Source organism: Lathamus discolor, chromosome 4 (assembly GCF_037157495.1).
Source record: "Lathamus discolor isolate bLatDis1 chromosome 4, bLatDis1.hap1, whole genome shotgun sequence".
NCBI classification, from domain to species: Eukaryota; Metazoa; Chordata; class Aves; order Psittaciformes; family Psittacidae; genus Lathamus; species Lathamus discolor.
In genome coordinates, this window is record NC_088887.1 from 99737788 (window position 1) to 99764473 (window position 26686).

The 26686-nt window shown below is 39.0% G+C and overlaps 2 long non-coding RNA genes across 11 annotated transcripts in view; one reads left to right on the forward strand and one right to left on the reverse strand.

The window, feature by feature from the left end:
* Positions 1-557: 557 nt before the first annotated feature.
* Positions 558-15317, reverse strand: LOC136012788 (uncharacterized). Its single transcript, XR_010611963.1, has 4 exons — positions 14908-15317; positions 7863-7955; positions 3286-3353; positions 558-1060 (listed from the first exon to the last, which is right to left on the reverse strand). It is a non-coding gene; the product is annotated as an uncharacterized LOC136012788 (long non-coding RNA).
* Positions 15318-15399: 82 nt separating this feature from the next.
* LOC136013838 (uncharacterized) overlaps positions 15400-26686 on the forward strand; it is a 95997-nt gene continuing 84710 nt past the window's right edge. For 8 of the 10 annotated variants that reach the window (XR_010612409.1, XR_010612407.1, XR_010612408.1 and 5 more), the window contains exons 1-6: positions 15400-15532; positions 16881-17000; positions 20109-20183; positions 22792-22862; positions 25612-25838; positions 25954-26035. This is a non-coding gene — a long non-coding RNA (uncharacterized LOC136013838). Of the gene's footprint in view, positions 15533-15716; positions 16157-16880; positions 17001-20108; positions 20184-22791; positions 22863-25611; positions 25839-25953; positions 26036-26686 lie in introns of those variants that run through there. The other 2 variants (XR_010612416.1, XR_010612414.1) reach the window with 2 other exon arrangements.

Sequence of the window (26686 nt, forward strand, 5' to 3'; positions counted from 1 at the left end):
CCTGATTCCTATTTTAAACATTAAATGTAGCATCACATTTTTTTTCTTTCTAAAAATCTAATACAATCAAAGAAATCTTACAGGAGAAGCCTAGTGTAACATACGAAAGGCCTACTCCAATCATCCTACACTTTCTGAAGGGAATGATTACTCCTCATCTCTCAAGAAGCACTGGTGCGAGTATACTGATTCTCCTTGTGGTGAATAGCAGCCCACAAGTTAAGGAACTGATGCAAACTGGCAGATTTCCCCTTCTAATTCTGAGTCATATGCGTCATCTTTTTGTCAAAAGCTGGGAAGAAAAAGAGTCTCTCTTCCAGCCTGCCACATGAAACCACCTGCTTAAAGATAGAACAGACCAATATTGCAATATTGGTCTGTGCATTGCTGATACTTACACATTTGCTCTTGCTTTGTTCAAATAAACAAAATTCTGAAGACAGCCTGAATGTTAGCTTAACAACAGAACTGGTCTCTTTGATTTAGAGCCAAAAATCAAGCTGGTAAAAGGAAAAAAAGGAAAAAAAAAAAAAAAGGAAAAAAAGGCACGAGTCATGTTTGCACAAAAATGCTTATTCTTAAATTGGTAGTGCCTTACCTGCAAGACTAAGTATTCAGTTACTTAAAAACTTACATGCAAGTTCAATTTAAGCACTTAAAGTATTCAGCCAGATTGGGTATAAATATTCACATTCTCAAAATAAAGAGTTCATGTGTGTGATTAAGACCTCTTCATCACTGCACATGATCATCAAATAATTCCTCTACAGTCCCCCTGCCCCAAAACCTCCCCTAAGCCCCAGAGAATCTAAAAACTTGAGTGGGTTAAATTCCACATGTTCTACTATTTTTTTTTCTTCTTCTTTTGTGCATTTTGCAATTTAAGAAGTGAGAAAACTATTTTCTTCTTTCACAGATTCATCAAGGTCACTCATTGTCGGACTTTATACTGTGTGATGACACAATCTCTCTTCCAAAGGCTCCAGCACTGATTAAGGTTGGGCACATCACTTCCAGCTGATTACATATTTTCAAATTGCACTGGAGTTGCTGATCAGACCTGCAGAAAACAGGTGTAAATGTTTACTGTAACAACGTATTGTAGTATTTCTATTGATTTGTGGCACTACCAGACTGATTGTAAGTATTCCTTATAAAACTGATTGTATTCCTTATAAAAATCCTTGAGAACAGTTAAAGCAAGAACAAGTTTTAGACAATTATACTAACTTACATGAGAGAATGCTAAAATAATACTACTTGAAAAACTGGTACAGAGTTTGGAATGATCATGACATTTTAATCTTAGGGTTTTTATATAAAAATACAAATAAAATGTACAATAATATATGATATCTATGTATATAAGATTAGAGAGACAGGTTTAAACACACACATTTATAGAACTGCCTTGTTGAAATTTGTACTGTGGCAACAGCATTTACATGGCTGGGTGCATACATTTCAATATAATGAGAGAATTTGCATTGCTAAAATAAGAATTCTTGAGTGCTTTTCAAGAACCATGACATCACCACTTGCATTACAGGTTATTATTTACAAGCATTCAGTATGTTCTGTAAATCTATAATGAACATTGCAACTATGAAAACTGTAATTTATTATGTAATGCACTGTTATATAAATTGTTTAAATTGTGCACAATAAACACAGATGATCTCTCTCAGTTAAAATATTAAATACAGCACCTGATTACTCATCTACAATTAAATTTTTTTTTTATGTTTATTTTTTATGTTTAATTTTTTACATAAAATTATGGACAGAGTATCTGTCTGGTGCCTTATTTTGTTTGTGGTGTGTGGCTTTTTTTCCCCCCCTTCGGTTGGTTTTGCCTTTTTTTTTTTTTTCATGAAATGAATTATTTATAACTCTTATTAATTGCATAACTTTGCAGTATTTTTGCAAGAAATGCATAAAAATATATTTTACTCACCATATATTCTGTTTTCCTTGATATTTAACAAAAGACACTTAAATTTCAGTTCAGTATGACCTTCCTTCCCAAACCCCGGTATCTTTCAGACAAAGGCTTCAATGTAGCACACAGGAGCAAATTGAAAACAAACAAAACCCACCACTGACTAAGTTTTACCTTTTTGACAGTGGCAAGAGTGACTGAGGTAAGACAACATAAGAAGATGCTCCTTAACTTCTAATTCACCAATGCATAAGAACTGGTTTAGCTTCCTCCTCACCCAGTAGAGCACTCAGGGCTATGAAAAGCGACTTAAATAAATTGTTTAGGAGGGTAATCAGAAAGACCAGATTTGCCTGGAGAAGACCCTTGGAAAGCCCCCATGGGCTCTGCCTTTTTCAACACAGGGCCACAGAACCCGCAACTGTTCAGGGGTAAGCTGCTGCTTTGAATTGCCCTCTAGTGTCAGCCTTCATGAATTCCTACCTCAATGACAAATTCTGTTCAGGTTTCTACATAATGGAAAGTGGGTCAGCAATGTAAGTTATATTCATCTCAAAATAAAACAAACAAAAAAATTGAACAGCAATTTGAACGATCATTTTCAGGTCAGAAGACTGTGAGGTTGACAAATTAAGGATTACACACTGAAAATGCAAGAAGAAATCTGTATCTCTAAACAGAAAAAAAAAATACCAAGACTAAATCTACGAGATAACTTACCAACATTCTTGTATTTTACATTTCAGTTAGTTTCTTATGAAACTTCACAAAACTATCTATTTCTGAAGCAAACACTCAGTCTTCACAGCCAAATTCACTGTAATTACAATGACATAGCTGGGATCAAAACCTGAACGAAAATTGAAGAGTTGCTGGTGTAAAAACAGAACACAGTCTAGCAGTACTAATACCCTGGAAGGAATTATTCTCTCACTGCTAATTCAAGAGTCTCCTAGTTACACTCTAAAACTAGATGCAAAACAGGCACCATGCAAATGAAGATCCAGATTTTCAAGCCGGTAATTCCAGAAAGAAGAGTGCAAGCATTTTCCTGTGAGTTTATATCAAACCATATTTTACCTACTCTTGAACTGATTAGAAAGGCCATGAATCTAGGACTTAAAGAAGTATGGAGAACATATTAGTAACACTTGCATATCAAACAGCCTATGGATAAATACCATTAAGATGAGCATATGACCCTCTGTTTAAAAAAAAAAAAAAAAAAAATAATAGTTTGGTTATACAGAACTACAATCCCTAACTAATACTCACTCTGCCTGAGAACTCAAACATACCATTAGTGAGCTGATAAAACAAATGAAAAAAACACCAAAACCCACATTGGACTGCTGCTTGTGTAACTCCTGTGCTTGGCATTAAAAGCATCGTTCTCCCTTCTCCTGTGAACCTGGAAAAAAAAAAATGTTTTGGTGTGGGGAGCCTGAGGACAGGGTAACCAGTACATAACCATTCTTCTTGACTGGGATTTTTTTTGCCTGTGCAAGACACTGATTTAATTGTGTCAGTTTCAACAGAAAACCCTGTTTTGCAACAGACTTTTGAAAATATATTTTGATTTAGAGATAGACCTTCTCATAAGACCCATGACAAGGTTTCACAAAAGATGAAGCATCTTCCTTTTCTAATTCCCGATCTTGAATGAAAAATGGACTAACTTGTAACAAGAAGCAAAGTGTTTTCAGAATTACTGAGGTGATAACACACTTAAGACCACAGTATATACCCATTCTACCAAGAGAATATTTTGCTCCAAAAGTACACAGAAATTCTAAAGCCAAACTTTTGCTTCAGCAGAACCACTTGAATTCTTGTCTAAATCTGAAAGTGACTTATGTTATGCTGTATCTATTTTGAAGTAAGAAATTAACAGTTAAAGTTGGCAAGACCATAATCATGTTAATAATTACAATACTTTCAAAATGTTTATGTCCACTTTCATAGTAATACTTAAATCCATTTCCTTCTGTGAGGAGAGGGGGAATTAAAAGGAAAAAAAAAGAGGGGAAAAAAAAAAAAAAATCACTCTTCATATCAACCAAGAGGTGGATGGATAAAATCATTACAATCTTTGACCTGAAGGCTGAAAAAAGCCAACAAAACCCCCAGAACAAGAAAACCCATAGGACACCCAGATAAAGTAAAAAGCAAGCTCTATGCATATAGTGGGTTAATGGAAAGGTGTAAACATTTTAGAGATATTTACACATTGATGAGATTTCTAAGTACTGCACAAATTTTAAAAAATACCTGTTGCTGATTTCTTGCTTTGAACAGATTATCTTAGTATTTTGCTACAAAGCACCCATTTCCTCAAAATATTGGTGTAAAAATTCATAATAATGTAACAGAAAAAGCTAGTTCTCTGGGAAAAAAAAAAAAACCTGCCTCCAACGAAGTCAGAATAAAAAAAATTCCTGTGAATATTCATATATTTAAAATAAATTTAAAATTAGCAAAGCTAGAAACAGGGGTTTATTCAAACACACTACTTAATCAGCAACTGCACCTTCATACCCTTTTTTTCATGTTAGTGTATGAACAGCAGTCTAAAACAAGGTGGATTAACAATCCATCAATACACTAGTTTACCATTTAAGAACTCAAATTACATTTCTCACTTGCCCACCCACATCTTAAATGTATGGGTTCACATAAATTTCTACTTAGGTTTTGGTTGAAATAAATAAATATATAAAGTTCAGAGTAATAAAAAAGGGGCAATGCCTTACTTTCGTATATTTGCATTTGAGTGAGAAGAATAAGCATTTAAATATCCCAATTAGTATGTTGTAACTATTTTTCCTAAAGAATTTGTATGTCATTTGTTTTTCTTTTCCTATTGCCTTGCAAGACCATTTTATTAACAGACAAGGAAAAATAGAGGTGCAAATACACCAGTCTTAAATCCTTCCTATATACACATTTCATTAAATGCCTAATCTAATAATAAAAGTTAATGTCTATTTAAATCTAATAGTATACAAAACTCCATTTAAAAATAATGTTAGGGCTGGATCTAGTTTAAATTAACAAAATTCAGAAAATTCAGTTGTTTCATATTTCAAAACTTTAAACAGCCATGCCTAAGGTATTATAGGATTGCAAAGAATGGCTGATTTTACATGTGTTGTAATTAGGCATGGGTTGCATTTATAGCTACATATTTCTTTCAGGAAAACTATTTAAGTTGCCTTTGAACAGCAAGAAAAGTCCTTAAAGAAAGCATAAGAATGGACAAAATCTGCAAGTTTTTTAGATGAGCGATAAGCATGCAATTCAGCTTTCAAATTATGATTCAGTCAACAAGGTCCTGTGGAGCCTCAAGTGTGTACCTATAGTATGAATAGTAAAAGTGGCCATGAAAAGTTACACGAGAAGCACTTCAGCAAAGAAGTCTGTACATTTTTATCTTTTCAGCTTCATTACAATTAGGTATTGCAAAACAGTTCATGAAGTTAAGCATATAATTTGCAATAACCCAATCAACTATTTTTAAGGAGCAAGTACTGCAGCCCTTATTTCAGGCTCAGCTTACAACAAAATAATGGGTATTTTGCTAAAAAAAGAACTACAATAGCAGAGGCTAAGGGTAAGAAAATAAAACAAACACACCCCACGTGTCTCTTTAAAGTTCCACCTACTCTCTGGGTAATGAAAGAGCCATGCTAACTACCAAATACAAAACAATTCAATTAAAAATAATTAAAAAAAAGCCAAATTTCAGCATAAAAATGTTCTAGAGCAAATCAACACCTAGAAAGTGCATTCTCATAACAACTGCAACACCCTTGAAAGATATTTGAGCCTGTAAATGAATAAGACTCAATTACTGCATTACTGCAAAACTCGTCTTTCTGAAAATTATTTAAACTTGTCTCAAAGTTCAAAATACTCCAATATCTTTTATTAATTCAAGGAAATAAAGTTTGCTTCTAATGAGAATATAATTCTGCAAGTCCTTATTCATGGTTGTGAGTCATTAGGACTACCTGTGTACTTAAAAGTTTGCAGAATTAGGCCCTAAATTTAAAACCCCTTTGATTTACAGTTGTGAACCAGAAACCACCTTTTTTGCTGAATAAGAAACTATGAGAAATACTCTGAACTTGTGTCAGACCAAGGAACACTCCATCAAACTTTCACCTCATCTCACAAGGGAGCCTTAGATACCTTTGCCTTGCAATATAATCCTGATTTTCATTAACAAGAACGTAATTGCTTTTGTACAGAAAAAAAAAAAATGAAATTCAAAGAAGTGTTCTGTGAAACCCTTATATTCCTAAGATAACAAGAAGGAAAAAAAAAAGGAAAAAAGTTAAAAAAAAAAAAATATTCCCTCAAACCAGCACTGCAGTACATTCAGAGCAGCTTCTGGACACACTGTGAAATATTTATTTATTTGGGAGCATATTAGACATGTTACCCAACCACTGTTAGAGCATTAATCAAAATACTTTCACTGTGTTTAATCACAGAAAAAAGGAAAGGTTAAAAATTAAGAATTGCCTAAGCACTAATCACAAATGGAAAAGCTTATGTAAAGTTATGTTTCACTTCCTATACTTTCTGTATTCAGAGCTTTGTTTCTCAACTGATAAATTTTCCATAGGAGGTCTTAACTATCCTGAAATCATAGTATTATGTGAAAAATATATTCAGAACATGTCTACTTTGAATACTTCTGTAACAGGAGGTGTATTACTGGTAAAAGCCAGCAGTTCTTCAGCTAACTAGCCATTAGCTACAACAATGAGGAAATATGAAATTTACACCTCGCAGGATTTGCTTGGTATAAATTAGCAGTTACTGGGATAATCCAAAATTTTAGGGTATAAAACTTCTTTCATTTTATGGTACAATTACTTCCTACAAAATGAAAAAAAGAAAAAAATGCTCTTGAAGACAGACAGATTTGATTATGGATAAAAACTGGATTCCAGCTGAAAGCTGGAATTGCTAAAGTCACAACACGTTCATAAAATTTGTTGTACTGTAATATATTTTGCCGAAGATAAAGTCTTACAGTTTTTACTACTCCATTTAGTATTTAAACAAATTTACTCAATCCAAGAGCAGTTACTATTTTAATTTCAGTCGTCTATGTAAATGGTTAGTTAAGATTATTCATATACATGTAGATAGGTTATGATTACTCTGAATGGATTTCTCAGTTTCAGCCAAATTAGTACTTCTAGTGCAAAGCAGGACTTGCAATATGAGTATAGCATAGTCCATATTAATTATTCTTAAATGTTCACTGGTTTGCTATATAATATGCATTTACCAGCAAAGAGAGAAAATAAATAAAAATTCTGACTATTATGGTACAGGCAGAGGGCTCTGAAGACCATTTTCTTCCTGTTTTCTACTTCTTTGCTTGTCAGGTAGCTAGTTTACTAATGCCTTTAAAAACAAATTTTGCATAGTACATCGAAATGCACTCAGCTAGCTCTCTATTCTATTCTTTAATACACCACCCCAACAAAAAAAAAAAACAAACAACAAACTAGCTATTTAAAAATAAACACTGTATCATCCATACTTTGGGTTTGGATTAGCAACATTTCAGTTGGAGTAATTCCCAAAACAAGAATATAAGAACAATACTATATGGAGAATTTATGTAAATCTAATGATCAAGGCTGTTGCAAACTCAGTTTTTTATACATATTTTTGGCCACTTCATTTCCTTCTGAGCACAGCCTGTGCTAGTACTTTTACTTAATCTTCTATTATTTTACAGAAGGAGTGTAAAGAAGAATTATTTTAACAAATGAAAAACTTGAACAAACCCAGCAGAACTGACCTATTTTGAATAATCTGAATAAGCTATACTACTGTATACTTTTTTTTAATACAGAACATGCGCAATAAGAGAAATGTTAATATAATATACCATTCTCATGCTCCATCAACCTTCCAGAGAGAGTTTTTCAATCACAGGAGCAAGCCGTTCTCCAAAATCAGCTCTCTATTGAAAGGTCGAAACCTGCAATAAAAATGTCATGTATTATAACATATTTCCAACACCCACAGTTTCATGGTTGATCCCCAAACATAGATGTAGGTCATCGGCTTGACCCTCACATTGTCTATGTTACAGGAAATCCTAATTTTAAAAATACTTATTTTTTTTTTTAACCAAACTGACTTGATTAGGAACACCTGTGATATGCCTCTTTATTATCAGAAGCCTCCTGAAACAAATCAGCATGTTTCTGCTTTCATTCTTCCCACAGCATTTTAAGATGAAAGTAAGACGAAGGAAAAAAAATAATCCCAGGAGTTGGGGGGAGGGGAGGGTGTTGTTCTCCCTCCCCCTCCCCTCAGTCTCTCCCTCCAATCTCAAAGAAGCAAACAGGTAAGACTAAACTACTTAAGGGCTGTGTGATTACTCCTGACATATTTTCTAACACATGCTATTTACTGTTAAGTATTTAACTTCTAGTGTTTTCCTTTAAGGAGTTTTAATTTACTTTGCTCATCCAGGCAGTACCATTATTGCCTTTATTAAAATACAGCCTACAAATTTTAGCTTCTATAAAACATAAATGAAAATATTACAGTCACATAATATTATGAAAATAAAATTTTAAAAGTAAAAGAAAAAAAAGTAAAAAAAAAAAAAAAAAAAAAAGTAAAAGAAAGCAGCCATGAGAGTAATTAGCCATGATCAGGCAAGAACCAAGTATAACTTGATAGAGGCAGTAACTATAGTCAAGCATCTACTGGAGGAAACAATGTATTCACACAGCCAAATTCTTAAATTTCTTTTGACTTCATTTTGACTTTTTCACTTTAGATACGACGACAAAACACATCCTATGCCTGATAAGTGAGTAGTTGATGCCTAGCTCTGGTCACTTGTTTACAAATATTTACATAAATTTGTTCTTTACTCTTTAAGTGTATTCCAGAAAATACTAAACTTCCTCCTTCACAGGTATAGAACTGTAACAAGCACCCTGCTTTAACAAGAAAAAGAAATTTGTCTTTATTTTCATGTATTCCACACATCTTCTAGTTCACCTTTTAAAAAAGTTTCTGTTCTTAAACAGAAGCACAAAAGTTTTCCTGAAAACCCCTTCCCCATAATGCTTATATTGATATTTAACATACTTAAAGATAATATTGAAACTTGGTCTTACATAAAACCACTTAAACTGAAAATACAAGCTTAAGCCCTGCTCGATGTGTAATTATCTTTCCCTCAGACCTAATCTTCAACTGAATTTTAGTTCATGCTAAATAAAACAATTAGTTGCCACTAGGTTCAATGTTGAAAAGTTTATTAATAATCTATTTACTGTGGATACACTCATTACAGTGTCTGAAAACAAACTAAATAGTCACCGGGGGGGGGTCCTATTTCTAACAGTGGTTTCCTTTAGACATTAGTAACGATCACTGAAAGTCACTGCTATTTTTCAGTTTTGAGCAATATAACAATATCATCTACAGTTTTAGAAGACATCACAGGAAACTGTTAACAAAATAAAACCTAAATGTATGTATTTTAGGTTTTCTACAGTTGTATCTGGTGATAAATGTGTGTGTGTCTAAGGTCATCCTTACACACTAGCAACTCTTCATTACCGAGATATGGAAAAGTGTTTAGAGCGATAAAAAGTTATAAAACTTCATATTCTCTTTAAAAAGAACCTATTTTTAATGATACACTAAAATATTAGATGCAAATATTAGAGTAAAAAATTGCCAAACTTTAAGTGTTAGCTGCACCAGAGCTCAAGATCTGCTACCCTTCTCTAATATTCATGCAAGCCTGCTGGAGTTCTCACAAAACAACATACGAAGCTAAGATCAAAACTATTCCTCCATTGTGGCACTATCAACTGCCTAGTGAGTAGACACAGCCCAAAGTTTTTTTTATTAGAATTGGAGTGTTTTAAAAACTTACAATAAAGGGTTAAAAAGAAAAAGAAATCAGTACAGACATTGCCTTACACCCTATTAAACATGGGCAAAAATCTTTTAGACCTAGCTGATTCTAACCATTTCTGAAATTGTCCACTATCCAAAATGAATATATTTTTCAATAAAATGATTGCTTTTGAAACCTAATTTACCTAGCTTGTTATGTATTAACATATCAGTTACCTAAAAATTCTATATAACTCCTGCCAATAGTGTACAAAACAAAAATAAAATTGCAAAGGAACATTTTCTTTGAGTAACAAGAAAGTTAATAGAAACCTGCGGATACACATCTCTACTCTGTCTGATGGCCCCCTTGTATTGGTGGGGCATATAGTTTTTTTTTGTTTTACCTTTAAAATTCATTACTAGCTCTATTTAAAAAAAAAAAAAAAAAAAAAAAGATAGCTGTGAGAAGAGTCACAGGGGACTATGTACCAGAGTAATTTGGAAAATGTTTGAAGAGGCAGCCCAAGTACTACTGATAATAGGAAAGATCCTAATTTTTGAAATCGGGTTTCAGTGTTAAGATGTTTAGAACTTGTAATAATATAAATAGATATAAAATTATCTGTGGAGAACACTTACTGGGTTACATAAAGTTATTTTTAGTTTTAAAAAGTTTCATCATAAAGATATTTTTCTGTTTGTATACAGAAGTCTACAGTTTCATTCCCTATTTCTTTCACAGACAGTCAGAACTAGCCGAAGATGCGCACTACCTTTGACAGTTAGCAATGAATGTAAATTACTGAAATGACTTGCAATGGGCCTTTGGGTGTGGGTGGATGACTGCATCTACAAAACAGAATGAATGCCTGCAGCATATTTGTAGAATATAGTGACAAGCCTCTCAGTCCTCCCTTATATATTCAGTAGTTAATTGCTTCCCAATACAAATACCAAAACCCTGTAAGGTCCTATAAAAGAAATGCTGTTACATGGCTACTTTTTATGTGAAAAAAGGTCGTGTGCTGGTACATTATGTAGAAGAGTTACAGGAAAGCTTTGATACACCTGTTAGGATAGCTTTTGACATTCAAGATGGACAAGATGTGCACCTTTCCTAGAGTTCACAGGCAGGGTGTACACAGGCAGGTAGTGTATGCAGTTCCACTTGTACTTCAGTACAGAATCTGACTTATTAGTCATCAGGATAATTAAGGAAATAAAGACTACCATTTAGCAGCAAAATTCCTTCCATGACATTAGATTTTGGATGGAACAGTAAGAAGTTCAGAATTCCAGGAGCTAAGTAAAAAAAAAAAAAAAAAAAAAAAAAAAATCAACCAACCAAATAGAACCCCCCCATGACGCCTTGTACATATAGTCTACCTTTAAAACGTTACTGCAGTAAGCTTGCTATGTAAAACCACCCTAATACATGAAAAAGTCACACAGTTGTAGAGTCACACTTTCAAATTACTATTATTTCTGAAAATAAATAAAAAAAATTAATAATCTCAGTTACTCCAAGCTTTAGTAGATACATATCTAGAAAATTGAAGGGTATCTCTTAGAAACTTTCAGTACAACTTACGGGGTAAAAAAAAGAAAGGAAAAATAAATAAATAAATAAACAAAACTCCCCCTCCCAAAAAAACCCTGAAGCTTATTTGGATGGTTTTCCCAAAAATCAAGATAAAGGATTAGGTTGGAAAAAAAAAAAAAAAAAAAATACACACACTATGTATGCTACACAGTATACCTAAGCAATATTCTATTAAGCATAAAACTTGAACCTGTGCTTATAAATATAAATATATATGTTTAGATCTTTAAGTTCATTTGCTATTTCCTCTGAATGTAACTTTTCCAGGGCCAAGTAATCCAGTTAATGTTTGACATTTTAACTAAGGTGAAAAATGCAAGCAGTTCTACGAGGGTCTATTTAAGCTACATGACTCTTTTCCCCCAAAATATCTCAAAATAAGGCATACATCAAGTATAAGAAAGGAAAACCTACTTAACAGACACATATATTGATATTAGATTGCTTACTGCTTTCATTTTAGCCACACCCACCTTTATGTAATTGTAAAATATGGGAATGGTGCAGCTGAGAAATAAAAACCTGAAAAGAACAGTTGGTTTATGTAGTCAAATATGTGCTAAGCACAGATTTTAATTAAAATAAAAAAAGGTATAAAATTCATGCCATTGAACACGACTGTCAAATAGCAGGGAAAAATGTACGCGCACCTGTACAACACTGAATTATAGATTTTTTTTTTTACAAATTAGCTATGAGTCAGGACAGTTATTTCTTTGAAAGTGAAAGTCAGTGCCTGTGAGTGCACTTCCACGCTGAACAGTGTAAATCTCTTCAAATCCTGATATTTGGAAGTATACACAGCTACAATGAAACAGCTCTGTGCACATTCCCATACTAACTGCTAAAAATGTTTCTGAAACCACTTGGAAAGTATCGATGCAAATCTAAAGAAATAAGCGCTAAATTTCAATAGGATCTCACTAGTATCACAATTTCAGAGATTAAACTGAATTTTCTGGCTTTCAGGGCATAAAGGTATAAACTGCAGAGACAAACGAAGCAGCTATTCCCAGGGACAAAAAGGACTGAAAAATGTAATTTGTGTACTGGATTAAAAGAATCCAAGGAAACTAAGGATCTGAGGCAGAAAAACCTCTTTGAATTAGTGTATTTCTGCATTACACAGAAAATACCTTGAATCACAATCCAGTTGCCATGCTGGAAACGTTAAGTTTTGCATTTCACTTTAAGACTACACGCTCTCAGCCATGTACACAGAAATCTTTTGTACAGCACTTCTGCACCCCAAGTCTTCTCTACGTCCCTCCTACGTTCTTCGGTTAACTCGTTATTTTCGGTGGCAAGGGTGCTAAGCCTAAGGCGGCCGGTTTTGGCTTTGGACGCCGCGGAGGGATGTGCATGGGGGCTGGGGGGGTGAAGGAGGAGGGGGGTAGAGGAGAGGGGCAAGGCTGTGACCCCGTCCAACCTCCCAGCCCCAGCCCCGCGACCCCGCAGGCAACCAGGGGGGGCAGCAGCCGGTCCGGGCTCCGCTCAACGGGCGCCTTCAAAGGGGCCCGATGCTGCGTTCGCTGCGCATCCTGCGCGCCCACCAGCTCGACAGCAGCCCAGAGCGCCCGCCGATCGCACGGCATCGGGGAATATATCCATACGCCTTCCTGCCTCCGGATAAAATAAAATAAATAATAACAAAAAAAAAGCAAAACCAACCAACCACTCAAAAAAAACCACCAAAACGGTACGCGGCCGAAAGCGAAGAGGGAAGTAGGAAGAGGAATGAAAAGTAACGCTAGAAATTGTAGCTGGGAAGGAGCCCGTTGGCCTGCCAGCGCCCGAGCTGCTGCGGAGCTCCCTACTCCGCTGCACGGCGTTATCCCTGCCCGCGCTCCCACCGAGGAGCTGCAGCAACAAAAATATGTCTTGTATGTGTCTCTCTGCGTGTCTGTATGTGTGTGCAACTCCGAAACGCGAGTGCCCACGCCAACCCCGGCCCCGAGAGGGTTAAACGGCATCGTGGAGGAAAAGGCACGGTGTCACATATTATGTGTGTGCGACGAGGGAATCGCTCCCCAGATCGACTGCGAGAGGGAGAGAGGGAGTGGATTCGGCGCCTATCACAATAAGCACGATCGAGCTTATCCAGCAGCGAAAACCCGAGAGCTGCTGGCCACCGAGAAATGACATAGAAACAGCCACCAAAAAATAGCTAAGCCAATGACAAATAGCGACCCGGGTGACAGAGACAGAGAATTTTGTAGGCGGAGAAGAGGAGGTGAATGGCCAGCTCTGATCACAGTATTAGGCTGGGCTATCTATGGGGAGGGTATTTACTCGTTTTTGGGGTGTGTAGGAGGAGAGGAAAAACACCTACAAATAGCTGGCACGATTCAAATGGCCTCGGATTATGTTTCCCCCCCTCTAGCTCAGGAAGGAAACTCGCGTTTTAACGTTAAGAGTGGGGAAAAATAGCCCTATGCAATACGCGATGAACAGCACTTTGGTCCTTCGTTAATACCCAAAGGGACAGAGATGATAAATGTGATAGCATGTGGCAGCATAACCGTCACCCAGGTTTCTGCTAAAGGCGGCTCCGATATCGTGACATGGGAAATTAAGCGCTTGAGTGGGAGGTGGAGAAAGCGCTTAAACGGAGAAGTTAATCTGCTAACATGGAAAGGAAACAAACGGAGGAAAAAAGGGAAGGTTGTCCTCTTATTTTGGGGGGGAAAGGGGGGACCGAAGGGAAAGAGAGAAGGGGCATTAATCCGGATTACGAAAACACGGGGAGAGAGAAAGGAGGAGGCGGGGGGGGGGGAGGAGGAGGAGGCGTGCGAGAAAGGGAGATGTGCATGTAAGTGAGGAAGTCATCCTGGCTGCTGCTGCAGAGCCGGGAAGCAGGAGCCGCCGTGTCCCGAGCGCTGCCCCGAAATTTCCACGGCAGAGAGGCGGGGGAGAAGGCGGGAGGGAGGGATCCGCGGGGGGTGGGGGTGGCAAGGAGAGGGGGAGATCAGAGGGAAGCCTGTCATGTCATGTCACGAAGGAGTGGGGCGCACACCGGGTCCACAGCGCGACCCTCCGCTCCGGCTGTCCCGCGCCTCCCGCCCGCCCCGGGCTCCCCCCGCCCGCCTCCGCACCGCTCTGCCCGGGCCGGGCCGGGCCGCCGGGGGGTGAGCGGCGCTCCCGTGATCCCCACCAGAGAGAGATGCTGCCCGCCGCCCCGGGCGGCAGGGTTACCTGCCGGAGGAGGCAGCCGCTCCCGCCCGCTCCCACCCTCCGAGGCTGAGGGAAGCGAGTGACAGATCCGCCCAGGAGCCACCGGCGAAAGCTGCCGCCACCTCCGGGAGCCTCCCGCCCTCTGCCCACCGGGATCCTGAAGCGACTTTCCTCAGCAGCGGCGGGGTGCAGGTTACCCCCGTTTACCGAAGACGGTCTTCCCCCGCCTGCCCGCCCAATTCCCTCTGCCCCAGCCGCGCCCGGTCCCTCCGGCGCTTACCGCCTATGCCGGTGGCGGCACCCGCTCCAACGCACGGTGGTGGTGGCGGCGAGGGGGAGAAGAGGAGGGGGAACGGCGGGTGAGGGAGGTGACTTTCGGCGGCAGCAGCGGTCGGCCCCGCGATCCGCGTCTCCCCCGCGGCAGCGATGCGATAGGGCATCACTCGAAAATGGCGCCGAAAGAGCAGGGCTCTTCATTCAAATTCGTTAGCGCCAGCCCCGCTGCCCTGGGGCATGCCGGGAAGGGAGGGGGGGCTCGCGGGGGGAGAGCTGCTGGGGCTGAGGCAGCGCTACGGACACGGCGCTCGCTGTCAATGCCGCCCCTCCCCCTCCCCCCTGTGGCCCCCCCCTCCCGTCTCCTTCCCCTCCGCTCGCAGGCAGCGCGCGCTCCACGCCCTCCCCGCTAGCGCGCGCTCCCGCGCTACCAACCCAACCGCCACTAATGGGGGGGGGGGGGTGAGGGGGGGGGGGGGGGGGCGAGAAGGAGGAGGGAGGAGGAGGAGGAGAGGGAAATGTCACCCGGAGTCCCGGCCCCGGGGGGAGAGGTGGCGCGATAGGGATGTGTGAGGGAGACAGAGAGGAGAGAGGGGCAGCGAGACCTCCGCCGGCCCCGCGGACTTGTCAAGGTAAAGGCGCCGGGAGGGGGAGCGGGGGGGGGGCAGCGCGTTTTGTGAAGGTGGGGAGAGGAAGCCGGCGGGGGGAGGGGGATGTGCGCCACAGGACCTGAGCAAAATACGAAGAGCGCCTCCCTCCCCCCCCCCCCCCCCCCCGCCCCCCCCCCGCGCCTCGCAGGACCCCCGCGGCTCCCGCGGCGCTCAGCCTGCAGCGCACCGCCCTCCGTCCGCGCACCCCGCACGACCCGGAGCGGTCGCGGCGCTCAGCGCTGCCCGCAGCGCGCGGGCCCGATCCCGCGCTGGCAGCAGCCGCCGCCGCTCCCCCTCCCCCGCCCGCCTCACGCGCTCCAGAGCACCGGCTCCGTGGCAGCGGCCCCGACAACCGGCCGACACCCCCCCCACCCCCCCCCGCAGCCATAACGCCCGGCTCCCTGCCCGTCCCGCCCGGGCTAGGGAGCAGGCTCCGGCGGGCGCGGTGCGGAGCGGAGCGGTGCGGTGCGGTGCGGTGCGGGCGCATCTCGGGTCAGAGAGGGCCCGGAGTGCCGTATGCTGGTCATTTGAAAATAAATATCTCTCGGAGGAACTTGGCGGAGCCGAGGTTCAACTGTGAGAGCGCTCCCGCCTCGGCCGCTCGCGGTGCGCCGGGGGGGAAACGTGAACTTTCATTTTCACGCCGCGTCCTCCCATCTCCCCCCCTCCAGCCCGTCCGCCCCGCGCTGTGCCTGGTGATAGGTACCTGAGGGTTGGGTTCGTGCTCCTGGCCCCGTTTCACAGGCAGGGGAGCCGAGATGGAGGTTGCGAGGCGCTGGAAGCCGCGGGGAAGGCAGGCTGCAGTGCCGCCCGAACCACTGCTTGCACTTGACTTTGGGCTGCTGGAGGAGTCGTTCCTGTGAGCTCTCCGCGGGCTGTGCGGACCCCTGCCTCGGCAGAGACCCAGCGCATCACTGCGAGCGGCTCCCCAGCGGCGCTGGGTTCAGCGGGTCTCATGTTTTTTAATCTGATAGGCTTTCAGAAAGGGAAAAGGAAAGCAGCAGAAGGCAGAGGCCTCGGACCTGCAGGCTGCTGTTCCCATGACTTTGGGGAAGATTTTCAAAAGTACATAATGAGAGTTTGGGAGCTCTGTTCCCACTGACTTTCAAAATCCTCCCTTAACGTCTGCGAGCTAGTCCTCTTAAACTCAGTTGGACTACATGCAGACGAACGTTAGCAGGCTCAGGGCCTAATGCTTCTGATTCCACTGCTCTCTTCTAGAGATCACTGACAAAAATGTAAGAACAAGTTCTGAAGGGAGAGGTAATTTCTTTGTTGTTTGTTTTTTTTTTTTTTTCCTTTTTTTCTTTTTTTTTTTTAACCGAAACAGTTGAAAACAGCAGGCTTTGGGGCTCAAAAAGCTGAAACCATCATGGCTACGAACACTACAGCTACTCAGAAAATAAGTAATTCTGGAGCTCCTTACTGAAAAAGTAGTGCAAGGCGACTTGTAAGTAATCAAATAGCTAGTGTTATGCGTTTATATTACTATTTTTTCCTCAGGTTCAAAGTTTGGTAGTGCTAAAGAAACTGATTCCTCATTTTTTTAAACCAACTTTCTTAGTGAAAATCAGCCAGATGAAAAAACCCAACACTTCAGTTCGTAAAACCTTTCTGTTAAAAAAGGAGGAAATAGAAATGATTTGCAGTGTATTTACATTTTTCTCTGATTTTATTAAAATTACTGTGAGTAAAATTTTCAAAAAGTGTGCCTTCCGACTGAAAGGAATGATAGTAAATGTCTTCTAATTTTTTTATTTTTTTTTTCTGAAGGTTATGTGGCTGTGAAAAGAGGATTTTGCAATAGAAATAGCAATGAAAAAAAAGTCAAGAAAAATACAAAATTATTATGTTGCTGATACCACTTCTCTGTACTTAGATTATGTATAGTTTTTCCCTAAAATAATTCCAGTTACTATTTTTCACCCATTTTTCCAACAGTAATGTAAGAATAAGATATAGAAGATACGTAGTTCTGTTTAGCAGGACATACATGAATCACACTAATGTCGTTTCAGATGTCATTCCTAAGGTTTCATTGAGATTTTTAATGAAAGTGAAATTTTTACATCCCCTAATAGGGAATACCTGCTCTCAGATTCCACAGTTAATGCATGTAGGCCTCCATCCTGTACAGACTGAAATGCATATTATTATGTGTAAGCACACTGAGTAGTTTGAGTAGTTTTCTTCATTACTATGGTCTTGCATTTCAGACTTAAGAAACTAATAGTGATACTACACAATCATTATTCTCAATATTACTTAGGACTGTGTGAAGCATCAGCCTGATGTAGTACTCTTGATTTACATCTTCCATTCATACTTCTTAAATAATGTGCAATTATAATAATTTAAGGATCAGAATGGGTAAATATTTAACTGAGTATCAGAACAAGTGAGAAAGGCAATTGCTATAGTCTAAAAGTCCATGTAATATGAGGTGGGTATTGCATTCTCTCATTATAGCATCTTGGAGAGGAATCATTAGTTTGTTTCCTCAATGACTAGTGAAGCCAGAAAGTCACAGCAGGAAAATAGCTGAGGACAGAAGGGCGAGAAAGGGGTTTTGGGCCTCACCTAAAGCGATGTCAATTGTTTAGATTGAATTTCCATTCCAGGTAACTTGGGCTCATCAGAATGGTGAAAGTCTTATCTGCTGTCATAGCAAATATGAAGTTAAGCTGCAGTTCCTATAATGGACTCCTTTCCTCATACAGTTCTCATTACAGCACTACCTGAACACCTTCTAGTAGTGCCTGTGTCTGTTATAGATTCTCCTCCCCAGAGAGTGTCATTATATTGTCAGAGAACCTCCTCATATCGTAATAAGTGACATGACCAGCATTTGTCATGTTAGCTGTTCTCTTGTTACCAGGGGAAAGAGCATGTGCAGCTGAATGTTTTCAGTTTATCTGTCTTTCCTTCCATATACGTACTGTGTATTTATGGTAGTGAGGCAAGGTCAATGTAATGTGTTTTGTTCTTCAAGCAAAATGCAGTTAGGTTTCTTATAGCCCTTTGCTCCTAGGCACATTTACTCCATAGACTTGTACCAGCCCTGAGAAAGTTCTGTCTCTGGAAATGATAGCTTTTTCTCCTTTGTTGCACAAGTTCTTTTATGTCAGAAGAGGGAAACTGTTGACAACTGGATCCAGTCTAGAGACCAAGTAGACATTTCTCTAGGAATCTTGGATTTAGGCCCTGGAGGATCTTGAGACTCTGAATTTGTAATTTAAAATTCTAGATAAAATCAGTATAGAGTGGAATAGAGGGACTTAGAATAACCCACATTGGTAAGATGGCATCCCCCCAGCTTCCTGTATTTGGAATTTCCTATATGCAGCAGACTTTGGCTTGGGCATACTGAATTGCCCAAAGTTGAGGTCCAGTTGAGAGGTGGCAAACCCAAAGCAAGGTACTTACATGCCAAAATGGCACAGAATCTCGTAGCTAGTCAGGAATGGTTAGAAAGCTGGGGGCTGTCTTCTGACTCAGGCACACATTACTTTACAAATTACCTTGCTATGCATTTCTAAGATTTGTTTTACAGCTGTAAGGATTCGAGGAATTTGTTGTAATGAAAACTGGCATTGTGTCATTACCACGTAATTTTTTAGTTAGGTTCTTTGGCTTGCCTGAGTACTTGCATGTTACTCCATTACCTTCAACTGGTCCATTTCCTAGGTAAGTTAGACCAGATGGAGAGCACACCCAAGTAGTATTTATAATAATCTTTTCAATAATTGCACATCTACATATTATTTTAGTATTCTGTGTTTGTATAGCATATGGACGTACAGCCAGTAGAAATTCTGTATTTTTTTCTATTTATTTCTCCAGTTTGAGCCCTGCCTTGACCCTGATGCTTCTCTAGCCTTCTAGATTCCTCTTCTGGATTCATCTAAGCCTCTCTCCAGACCTATTGTATAAATTTGATATCAGTTGAAGTTTAAAATTTCAGTTTAATAACCTGGTAGCTGTAGCTGAGCATCCTCTTTCATGTATGAGTTTACTTCCTTCTATAGCCAGAGGTTGTAATCTAGAAAGGACTGAAGTGGACAGCATTTAATATTTTACAGTGAAAACAGAGTTCTGAATTTGCCAGTGTAGAGTTGGTTTAGGGATGCTTCTCCAGGCAGTTAGGGCTGCAAGAAGTATGTGCTTAGGACTTGCATTTGCTTAATTAGATTTTCCTATAAACTTCCAGATTAAAAAAAAAAAAAAAAAGCCAAAAGCCAAAAAACCTCCTTCTAAAATGCTCAACATAGCGAAAAGACTAGCGGTGTCGAAAGGTTGGGTTTACTGTATTTCATTCAGATCTTACACTGTTGACTCTAACATAGCTATAGGCCTAACTAATAATAATGAACACATCCCTGAGAATTTCAGGAAGATTTGTTATTGAACTCAGGCTTCGTGGTAAAGTTTTGCTAAAATGGCCTAACTGTAATTTCTAAATGTTTTAATACTTTTGTGGATTTAATAGTTGTGAAAAGTGCTGGCTTGGTATCTGTAAAAACTGAAGCCCATTGTTTATTCGTGGTTTAATTTACAGCAGAGCAGTTGCCAAGTGATCTTCTCCACAGCACCCATGAACTTCAGCCTTGAACTGAAGAGGACTCATCAAATGGTGAGAAAATCATGTGGTGGTTGTAACTATGAAGTTACTGAGGGGATGCTCTATATCTTTTTCTTTCTAGAACTGAAGTTAGATTTTTGTAGGGTAATTGCTGGGACCATAACCTAATCCCCTCCCCGCAGAATTTCAGCTGTTAGTTTCTCAAGCTTTGCTATCTTCTTAGCAGTGCTTGGCTTTTCAAAAATAATTGTTAGTGGTATGCTGAATTCATTAGCTAATTTCTTTATTACTTGCTTTAACCTTAGTCTTGTGCATGTGCTTAACTTTGTGCACATGCATAGTTTTATCAGTTGCGTCACCTAGAGGAGTGAAGTTCAGATATGTGGAATTGTTTAAAGATTGAAGCTTAAACTTTGCCTGCATTTAAATGAAATACTGCTGGAATGAATGCAGGAGTGAGGGATCTGGAAATGCTTTAGCTTGTACTAATTTGTTTGTCTTTATGCTGTTCAATTTATTTCTTTTAAGAGAGCTTGATGGAAGTTGTTCATTTGCTTCTCCAGTTTCCCAGTTTGTGGGAAATGTTGAAATCCAAGCTTCAAAACGTTTATAAAATTTTAGTACTGCTCATAATTATCCTGAGAAGAATGGATAATAACTTTATTTAACCATTTTATGAAAAGGTGACTGAATCTATAGATGAACCAATTCTCTTTCTAACTCACTGCCTTAATCAGATCTTTAATCTTACTGTAGTGCTGTTCATTAGATAACAGTTCTTGTATGGGTGGTTTTGTTAAGCATATATCTTAAAACCAGGGAGTTTCCTATTTTTACAGCTATAGATAAAGGGTGGAATATTGGTAGCAGAGGGTTGTGTGTGTAAGAATATAGTTGTTGAGTGCTAGTATTGGCTTCTTACTCATTTAGGTAAGTGACAGCTTAAAATAATGGTGCACAGAATGATCTATAGTTTGGGAGATAAATCACAATGATAGCAGAATACTGAGAGATGCCCCAGACCATTTTTGGTATCTCAAAAAGTGGCTCAATTGCTGTTTGCCTTTAGTAACTGTATTGTAGAGTAAGGAGTAAAAAGGACAGAACCCTACTAGTGGTTTATGATTTCCACATTTTCTTCTATCTCTATGGTTGTTACCATAGAGATTGGAATAGGGGATATTAACTCTCTACCAGCTATTGACCAAACTGGGTTTGGAAGTGCAATTGCGTTTAAATAGGCAGGACAGATGGTGAGCCCTTTATACCCATAACTGAACTACACCCTGTGTTAAGACTTACTTTAGTACCATTATCAACCGCTGAACTAATTTAACCTTTGCCAAGGCTATTTACCATTTCTTGTATTAAAAATAAGATTTAATACTTAAGCCAGAAAGAAGCGCTGGTTTTCAGGCAGAGTGCATTGAGATATAACCCAGAGGTCATTTATTTTTAATACACATTCAACAATCTGTTTCTTTTTTCTTTCACAGATGCTTTTCCTTTAGTTTTCTTTTTGAGACCTGATTCTTAACTTTAAGCACTTAACTGTTTACATTCCGCTTCATCAAACAATCTTGTACTTAAGTCACAATACTTGCATGACTATGGCTTTTGAGAGAAAAATTTGAATCCACATTAGTCCCTTGTGTCTTGTACTTGACTTTGCCTGTCTGATAACCAGTAGGCTGGATCCAGACTAGTGCCAAAGTGAGAGCCTGCATGTTAGCAGGATAAGGAGTTGGGGCTGAGATTTGAGTGTGTGCTCAATACTACAGAGCTAGTGAATGATTACAAGATGATTTAAATTTATTTTCAAATTTAAGCACTTCTTTAACTGTTTGGCTCAGCAGAGTTTAGATACTCCGTGTGCTTTATAGTTAAATGGTTCAAGTTAAGTGGCTTAAAGGTTTTCCTAAAGCATTTTTTGAGTTGATGTCTTTTACTTCAGTAGAATAAGAGATAGGCCAACGTCAAACACTTTTGAATAGCCCATTCTCATTGTTCTGCTAAAAAGATAATTTTGTTTCTTTGAGTCCATCCCCTTTTTGATTAAGTCATGTTCATTTCTCTGACTCTTCTTATACCCATTGTTTCCTGCTAACCTTTCCTCTAATGACCAGTTTTCTGTTGACTTTTTCATACTGATTATTCTTTGTCTCTCTTCTTTTAACTGGAGTTTTGGGGAGGTAACTATATTTTTTTCTTTTTATTTCCTTTCATCAGTTCCTAGAATCCAACAACAAATAAAACCCTCTGATTTCAGCTATACCTTTTTGGTGAGAAACACACAAGTCAAAATTCAGGGCTAGATCAATAGAAAGGGTATGCAGAGCGCTGTAGATTTCATTTGTGGAAAAAGAAAAAAATTAACTGGGACTTGCATATTATTAAAAATGATTCCTTAAATTGGGACATCAGAACCTGGATCCAGGCAGCAGAATCAAGATTTTAAGGTTATTCTTTAAAAATCATTGTGCTTATTAAAAAAAAAAAATACAAACCACAAAATCAAAAAACCCTCAAAACCAAGCCCCCCCCAAAAAGGACCAAGCAAAGACCTCACAAAAGAAAAGTCCGTCTATACTGAATAGATTCATTACACTTTGTGTCACTGTTCTTTTACTGAACTATGTATCACTGAACTTCTCTTAAGCCTTATGAGAGACAGCATGGAATTGCAAGAGAAGCAGGGATCTCAGTGAAGGGCAGTCAACTACAGGCTTGGTAAGTGCAAAAAAATATATATTAAATTTTATTTCTGTTAAATTTTCACCTTTATGAAGCAACGTATGTTTGGGGCCCTGTTCTCAGTGGCAAAACAAAGCTATTTTTTTTTTTTAAACAGTCTCTATATTCTCTGGATTCATGTGTGCTATCACCATGTAAAAATCTGTGTTCTGTTAGAGCTGAGTTTGTGGTGTAACTTCTGAATGAAAACAATAAGTGACATAAAATTCATTACTTATTTTCGCAGTGATTATGCTACAATGTTTTCGTGCCCAGTTTCTGAAGGAAACAAGATATATAGGATTGTGCTGTCTCCTAATAACTTTTGACTCCACCGCTTCATTTCAGCTGCATTTGATATAGAGATAGAGGTCACAAAGTCAAGTTTCCATAATTTGTGTGAAACTTAGCAGCTGTGAGCAGAGAAAGGACTCAAATTAGTGCCCCTGGGGTAGAAAGAGCTGCAGCATGGACTCAGAAATTTTCTGTTCTGTTCAACCTGTTGACTTGCCAGTCAGCATGGTTGGTCAGTCTGCCAGTCGTCAACACATGTGAAGCTCAGACCTAGCCACAGTGTGAGCTGCCTCTTGTTCTCCAGAGCTCAAAAGCTGGTGTTTTCTGCAGGAATTTAGGGAAAGCTGTTTAGAAGGGGATGGGAAACCATCCAGCGTAGTGTCAGCCTGTGATTACTGCACAGGTGTGTTTGCGGCACATACAAGCACACTGATAGGTAGCTAGACTTTGTTACTTCTGCTAGTCATGAAAAAAAAACCACAACCACCAACCCAACTTGTTTTTGCCAGGGCCTTCTAGTCTCCCAAACTACTTGTGAATCATTCAATTTTATGGTAGTTTCTATACCTGGATTAGATGCATGTTTTTCCTATCCACGTCAGAGAAGAGAACTGTTGAGACAGCTTCAGTATTTAATTTCTTTGACTGTTTGGATATGAGCTCTGAGCTATTCCTTAGGCTGTCAAAATTGTAAAACTGTTTTCAGCTTTTGCTAGAAACTGTTATGTAGAGTGCAGCTATGTGTCCCTGACCCATCTTACAACCTACACTTTTGTAGCAGTGCAGGAAACATGCATTGTATTCCAGTTAACTTCCTTTGTGAAGAAAGATGTGGAGATAGGCACAGGGACAGAAAACAATATTAGGATCTGGCTGCATCAAGTTACCACATTGCATTGCAACTTGGGAAATGCTAAATTTGTAGCTGCATGACTATGGGCACCAGGATTGTCCTGAAGGGTATGGTCTGCCTATTCTTTTCTTCCAGTGAGAAGTGGGCAGATTGCACTTGCCAGAGGCACTGGTTTGTTCACTTTGCAGGCTTAGGTGGGCAGCGCTAACTTGGCAGATGGCGGATACTTTTACATTTTTTGTGTAATGTTAGACAGGGGCCAAGATATAATGCTTTTTAAATAGAATGTAGCACTGTTCTTTAGAAACAGTTGAATTTCTCAGAATAAGAGAAGCCTAAGAGTCATGCATATGAAACATAAAATTTAAAAGCAGTAACATGAGAAGAAACCCTTCCAATTCAATATTGTAAGACAACTGCCTTGAAATTTGTCATAAAGCCTGAAATGTCTATTTTAGATTTTTCTGTTTGTCCTCCTGCCCAGTTGAAAACCATCAACCTGGCAGCAAGGAATGAAAAACTGTGATACTCTTCTCTGTTTTCTGCTTATTTACTTGTCTGTGTTTTCATGAAATCAAAGCCAGTAAGAGAACAACTGTTCATTAAAGAAAAAAAAAAAAAGAAAAAGAAAAGACTGCATTCCATTTATATGGAACATTTGGTTTTTCTGTTACATTCTCAAATCCTTTCATTTAGTCCAGAATTTTTATGTTTCCCTAATGCTATCTGTATGAAAGGGATGAAGAAATGTTTTTTTTTGCATGTTTCTAGGATCTAGTGGTTGTTCTTATAACCTTTATCACCAGTCCTCTTGCATAATGTCACCAGTTAAATATTATTTCATGGAACCTATGGCTAACCTGTTTTTAAATGGCTTACAATATGTAAAAACATTGTAGCTTATAATATTTTCCTTTTGAAGATCAACATATATGTATTTTCAATAAGAACAATAAGATCAGATTATGATTCAGTTCTGCGCGAACAGCAAAGTGGTGGTATATTCTTGTTAACATCATGTTGTCTGCTTCCTGTGTTTTAAATGGTGCTTTCTAAGAGCTTAAACTTAGAAAATCATTAATTATGGTTGATTTACATAAGCATTTTCTGTTTAAAAAAAGCTGATCCTTTTTAGTCTAAAAGTGATTAATACTAAACTACTTCTTATCATGTATATTTGAAGACCTTAGTCTTGGATGCTGCTATGTGTGGTCAGACACGTTCACAATCATGAATATCTCAAATTCACAGGCCTATGCTGTGCTCCCAAAATGGGTGTTGTGGGACAGCTTTTAAGAAGGCTTAAGCATCATAGACTAAAGAAACTAGGATAATAAATTTTTAGAAAATTATTAAAAATGTATGTTTCAGATACATATCAGTAAATGCTCCTATAATGTGCTGTCACTACATGTGAAACCATAAGCAATTTTAAGCCAACGTTCTTTAAAGAAGGAGTTAGAAATTTCTGTAATATGCAACTTAGAGGAGTATGGAGCTTCTTTTTTATGTGCTAAATGATGTAACAAAACAAGCTATCAGTAGGCTTTGCTGCATGTTACTAATTTCTTTCTTCTTTTTATCCTGATATTTTTGCAGGTATGTGGAGGAGCAGGTCCTGTTCTCCCTGTTGTTGCTCCCACATAGGCGGACTCTGTAATTGATTATGTGTGGGTAGGGCCCTATTGAAATTCAGGAGATTCTGCAATAGTGCAGGGTTCTTTTTGTGAAAGTTCAGTTGCAAGATCAGGACTCTACTGTGACTCCTTACTGTGAATTCTGTCAGTGTATCATTGATAGTGCTGGAACCTGCCTTTTGGGATAATGTAAGTCCTGCTTTTCCCCCAAATGTACTTTAGATATGAAATAATCATAGAACGTTTCTAGTCAGAAGATGAATGTCATTTACATGCATTCTTTTAATTATTTTTTTTTTGGCAGTACCAAATACTATATTCCTCAAAACTTCTTAATGGCACTGAGGCTTTGTGGATAATTTGTCACATGATGAGAAAATTCAGCTGTAAGTACATTGAAATGATTGAATTTTTCAATAGTTAGTCTTTACTGATGTTGACAAACTAACAACGATAAAAAGGTGAATCAAGGGGTTTGACTTACGTCAACTGACTTCAGTTCTTTTTAGAAAATATACAATATATCCATTAAGGATTTCATTATTCTTGGGTAATTCACCATGAGAACCTGGAGTCCTGCTTTATATTTTTACCCATAAACTTTCTGAAATTTATAGATCTATAAAAACTGTTTATACCACCAATATCTGTGTAGACATAGCAAACGGATTTACTAACATAAATGTCCTGCTGAGTTGAATATTGAAATGTTAATAAATATACACTTGTACTTTTGTCAATGTAACTTGGTAAAATTAAACTAAACTGAGCTGGCATTAAGAGTGAATTTGATCATGCATGCTGATTAGTTTTAGTTTTAGGCAGGAACTACATATTTTATTGTATCTAAGTACTTTGTACTTAATCAATAATAGTTACCCATATCATATGTCAGTGGATTCACCCAAAATAACTATAAATATCTATGCTTGGATTAAGGAGGAAGTTCTTTTCCTGTAGCTATGGGTACAGTCATTGCTATGACTCCTATTTTTACATACAAATGAGCAAAAGCTACATGTAGGTGTTTTCCCTAT